Here is a 5,712-nt window from a genome sequence, read left to right on the forward strand (position 1 = left end):
CCATCCCTCATCCACATCCATACCAGTTATGTTGGCTGCAAAAAGGAAATGACATCAATGTAACTAAAAGATGTTTAGTTTCATTTCCTATTGGCAAGTATTATAAAGATGAAGTATGGTGTGATGTTGCTCCTATGGATGCTTGTCATTTGCTATTGGGAAGACCTTGACATTATGATAGAAGGGTGTTGTATGATGGCTACAAACATACTAATTCTTTTAAGGTGAATGAAAAGAAGATTATTTTAGCTCCATTACAACCATCCCAAATCAGTGCACCAAAAAAGAAAGTTAGTGCTTTTTATGTCCTATGGTGAATGCAAAGATGAATTAGACAAGGGTGGTCATGTTATGGCTCTACTAGTAGTAGAAGAAAATGAACAACACAAGGAGACACCAGAAATCATGAAAAAAATCTTGGAAGAGTTTAAAGATGTTATACCAAAAGAGATTCCACATGGCCTTCCACCCTTGAGAGATATCCAACATCACATTGATCTTATTCCGAGGGCTGTTCTACCTAATAAGGCAGCATACAGAATGAGTCCCAAGGAGCATGAAGAATTTCAAAGGCAAGTTAATGAATTGGTGAAAAAAGGGTTAATCCGAGAGAGCATGAGTCCTTGTGCGGTTCCAGCCTTGTTAGTGCCTAAGAATGATGGTTCTTGGAGAATGTGCGTGGACAGTCGCACCATCAACAAAATCACAGTGGACTATCGCTTTCCTATTCCAAAGTTAGATGATTTAATTGATCAATTGTGTGGTGCTTATATTTTCTCAAAAATTGATTTGAGGAGTGGCTATCACCAAATAAGAATGAGGCCCGGAGATGAGTGGAAAACAGCATTTAAAACTAGAGAAGGCTTATATGAATGGTTGGTTATGCCATTTGGGCTATCTAATGCTCCTAGCACCTTCATGAGATTTATGAATCACATACTTAAGCCATGCATTGGAATATTTGTTGTAGTTTATTTTGACGATATATTGGTGTACAGCAAGAGCGAAGAGGAGCATATGAATCATCTAAAAGAGATCTTTCTTATTTTAAGGCATCAAAAACTTTATGCTAATCTAAAGAAGTGTAATTTCTTTACTTCTGGTGTGGTGTTTCTGGGGTATGTTGTTTCAAAAGATGGAATCATGATGGATCAAAGTAAAGTAGAGGCTATTCTCAGTTGGCCAACACCTGCTTCGTTGCATGATGTGAGGAGTTTCCATGGCTTAACTTCGTTTTACAAAAGATTTATCAAGGGTTTCAGCTCTATTGTCGCTCCAATCACCGAATGTCTGAAATGTGATAAATTCAAATGGACTAGTGAGGCTAACGATGCTTTTGAGCTTTTGAAAAGAAAGGTTACTGAAGCTCCTATCTTAGTCTACCAAATTTTGATAATGTGTTTAAAGTTGAATGTGATACATCTAATGTGGGAATTTGTGCTGTTTTGAGTCAAGACGGAAGGCCCATTGCATTTTTTAGTGAAAAGCTGAATGATACGAGAAATAAATACTCTACTTATGATAAAGAGTTTTATGCGATTTATCGAGCTTTGTCTTGTTGGAGTCAATATCTTCTTGCAAAGCCATTTGTTCTATATTCTGATCACGAGGCATTAAAGTTCATTAATCACCAGCACAAGCTAAACAAGAGGCATGCAGCTTGGGTGGAGTTTTTACAATCTTACAACTTTACAATCAAGCACAAATCTGGTGTTCAAAATGTAGTTGCTGACGCATTGAGCAGAAAGCATTCTTTATTATCAGCAATGGAAGTCAAAGTGGTTGGATTTGAAACATTCAAAGATCCATATGAGAATGATGTGGATTTGGCTCGATATGGCAGAATTGTAAATCAGGTTCCTTTCAACAATTTTTTATCTTTGATGATTTGGCTCCATCTTGTTCTTTGAGACAAGTAATTCTAGCTGAAGCTCATGGTGGTGTTTTGGGAGGACATTTTGTTGAATCTCGGATTTTGATGATGAAGTCAATTGTCATTTGTTGTCTAATCTATGTGTTGAGATAAGTGTGCAGGATTAACTACGATGAAAGTTAGACAAGCAGTAGGAGTTGCGCCGGAGTCAAGTTCATGATCACGTTGGGAGTTCGAGAGTTCGACGGAAGTTCGGACGGTCGTCGGAGGTTCTGCGAGAACAGATCCGAGAAGTCCAGAAGCTTGCCAAACGAAGCTCGTCGGAACTCGCCAAGTGGATCGTCGCAAAGTCCAGGAGTTTGCCGAAAGTCCGCAGGAGCATCACCGAGGGTTCATCGGATGATCGACGGAAGTTCGCCGGAAACTCGCCGGAAGAAGCGATTGACGCACCGAAGCAAAACTGTAGAAATTGTCTTAGATCTAATCGTAGTTAGCACGTTGATTAAGTTGGAAAATGGGAGGTGATCCCATTAGCTTAATCTTGGGGCAATTGGGCCCCTAAAAGACTGAAATTGGGCCGAATGGAGCTAACCATTCGGACCTTGATTGCACCAGGAGGTGCAACCGCCTAGGCCAAGAGGTGGCACCGCCTGGGCTAAGCCTCCCAGCGAGACTGGGCGGTGCAACCTCCCCAGCCAGGAGGTGGCACCGCCTGAGCTCAGTCTTCGAGCTAGACTGGGCGGTGCAACCTCCCTGACAGAGAGGTGGCACCGCTTGAGCTCAGTCTTCGAGCAAGACTGAGCGGTGCAACCTCCCTGACAGAGAGGTGGCACCGCCTGAGCTCGGTCTTCGAGCTCTGGCAGAGAGGTGCAACCACCTCAGTCAAGAGGTGGCACCGCCTGGGCTCAGTCTTCGAGCTCTGCCAAGCGGTGCAACCTCTCCAGTCAGGAGGTGCAACCGCCTGATCCCGAAATTCCGGGATTTGATCGTTTTGAGCTTCAAATTTGAATTGGGTTGGGGCCTATAAATACCCCTCCCATTCAGCACTGAAAAGATACAGACCTACACCGAATTCTTGATCTTTTCTGTGATTCTAAGAGCTCAAATTTGTGTAAAGTCCTAAAGTTCTCCTCTTTCTGTTCTTCAAGTCTTGAGTTGTAAAGAGAGGAGAGAAAGGTCCTGTAAGGGTTGTCTCCTGAGCCCATCAAAAGGAGTGAATCCGTAAAAGGGCAGTTGGCCTTCGCCTATTGAAGGAAGGCCTCTAGTTGACGTCGGTGACCTCGTCGGTGGAGGAAGCCAAAAGTGGAGTAGGTCAAGACTGACCGAACCACTCTAAATCTCTGGTTTGCGTTTATTTTGAGCACTTATCATTACTGCAAACCTCCTACATAGCTACTGCTCTCTGTGCCTTTACGAACAAGTTTCTAAGTACTGATCTTTCCGAATCTGCATTCAGACGTAAATCGGTGTTTTCATACGTTATAGTTTACGTTTACGTTTTGATTCTGCAAAACTGTCTTCTGTGCTTTTACGAACGAAGTTTCTAAGTTCAGATCCCTTTTAAACTACGTTTAGACGTAAAACTGTGTTTTTGACGTAAACTGCGCAAACTGTGTTTAAACATAAAACTGTGTTTTAGACGTAAACTACTTTTAAACGTAAAACTACGTTTAGACGTAAAACTGCGTTTAGACGCAAACTGCGTTTAGACGTAAAACTGCGTTTAGACGCAAACTGCGTTTAGACGTAAAACTACGTTTAGACGTAAAACTGTGTTTAGACGTAAAACTGCGTTTAGACGCAAACTGCACTGCGCTTAGACGCAATCTGATCTTAGACGTAAACTGCGCTTAGACGCAATCTGCATTTAGACGCAAACTGCATTTAGACGCAAACTGCGCTTAGACGCAAACTGTGTTTAGACATAAACTGCACTTAATCATAAGTATTCTTAGAATCGGCTTTTGCATCAATATAGTTTTTATCAGACGAACACAGCTTTCGTTTTTAATCGCTGAAAGATTTTCGCTGCACTAATTCACCCCCTCCCTCTTAGTGCTCTCGATCCTAACACATTTCGGTAGGGACAAGACTCTAGCTCTTGTTCAATCAAATTTCTACTGGCCTAAAATGTTCAGAGATGTGGATAGACATGTGAAGCAATGCCGATTGTGTCATTTGGCAAAAACAAGAAGTCAAAATTCTGGTTTGTACACTCCATTGCCAGTGCCAAATGCTCCATGGGAGGATGTGAGTCTTGATTTCGTTTTGGGACTACCAAGAACTCAAAGGAAGAAGGATTCTATCATAGTTGTTGTTGACAGATTTTCAAAAATGTCTCACTTTGTTCCATGCAATAAATCAAATGATGCATCTCATATTGCTGATTTATATTTTGAGATTGTTAAATTGCATGGTATTCCAAGAACTATGGTGTCTGATCGAGATTCAAAATTTGTTAGTCATTTTTGGAGAACTCTTTGGAGGAAGCTGGGTACTTCTTTGAATTTCAGCAGCTCGTATCATCCACAAACCGATGGACAAACTAAGGTAACAAACCGAAGCTTGGGAAATTTGCTTAGAAGCTATGTTGGCAAGAATATTAAGCAATGGGATGTCATTCTTCCACAAATTGAGTTTGCCTACAATCGTTCTATGCATCATAATATTGGTAAGAGTCCTTTTGAGGTAATTTTTGGTGCTAATCCTGCTAGTCCTTTGGACTTAATCCCACATTTTACAACAAAACAATTTAGTGGAGATGCTGATGAAAGAGCTAAGCAGATAAAGAAGCTACATGAGGGTGTGAAAGCAACCATTGAGAAACAAAATGAGAGGTACATGCAAGCTGCTAACAAACACAAAAAACTTATGGAGTTTAATGCAGGTGATTTGGTTTGGATTCATCTAAGGAAGGAGAGGTTTCCGCCGGAAAAATTTGGAAAACTGAAACCTAAGGCTGATGGTCCATTTAAGGTGCTTAAGAGAATTGACAAAAATGCTTATGAGATTGAGCTACCTAAATATTACGAAATATCCCCAACATTTAATGTGACTGATTTAAGTCCTTTTTATAATCATGATGACGAAACAAACAAGAACTTGAGGACAAGTCTTTTTCAACCAGGGGAGATTGACACGGGAGTATCTAATTTGCTACAATCTGCTCATATGGACCACACTGATAATATGATATTTTTTTCAGCCAACAATATTGCTACATAATCTTCAACTCAGCCTACTCAGATAAGACAGCTCATCAGCATATTCCCTGCACAAAGGAATACATTAATGGAGTTGGTTGACAACTGTAAAGCTGTATCATGGTGCTTTTCTTCATGGCTAAGGAATACATTAATGGAGTTGGTTGACGGCTGTAAAGCACTTAATTTCAAAATTTCCTATGCATGAAGGGTTGTTTCATGCACTAGTATTTATTTTGAGGTTTAGGGCTTAGAAAAGACTTTAGAAAACTGATGATATTGGCAGAAGCTCTCTTGGAGTGCTCTTTTGAACTCTGTATCTCTTGGATATGTCCTTGAGTGGTGAGTCTTTTGCTTTCAGTTCTATATCCTTGTTTATTGTCATTAGGATGGTGATCTTTTTGTATCCCTTTTGATTTTAAACTTGGTGGTGAGCTATTTTTCGTTTTACCAAAGTTTCTTCAAGAGTTCGTTCATTGCCTTCTGTGATATTTTCTATCTGTACAACTATTCTATTGGTGTTCTTTCGAAATTCATTCTGCATTTTTACCCTCCCCGGTATCATTCACAGTCCTGCTGCTTGTTGATTTTGTAGGTTCAAAACCTCATAATAATGCATTCATATGCCATCAAGTC

This window comes from Musa acuminata, chromosome BXJ2-11 (genome assembly GCF_036884655.1).
Source record: "Musa acuminata AAA Group cultivar baxijiao chromosome BXJ2-11, Cavendish_Baxijiao_AAA, whole genome shotgun sequence".
NCBI lineage: Eukaryota > Viridiplantae > Streptophyta > Magnoliopsida > Zingiberales > Musaceae > Musa > Musa acuminata.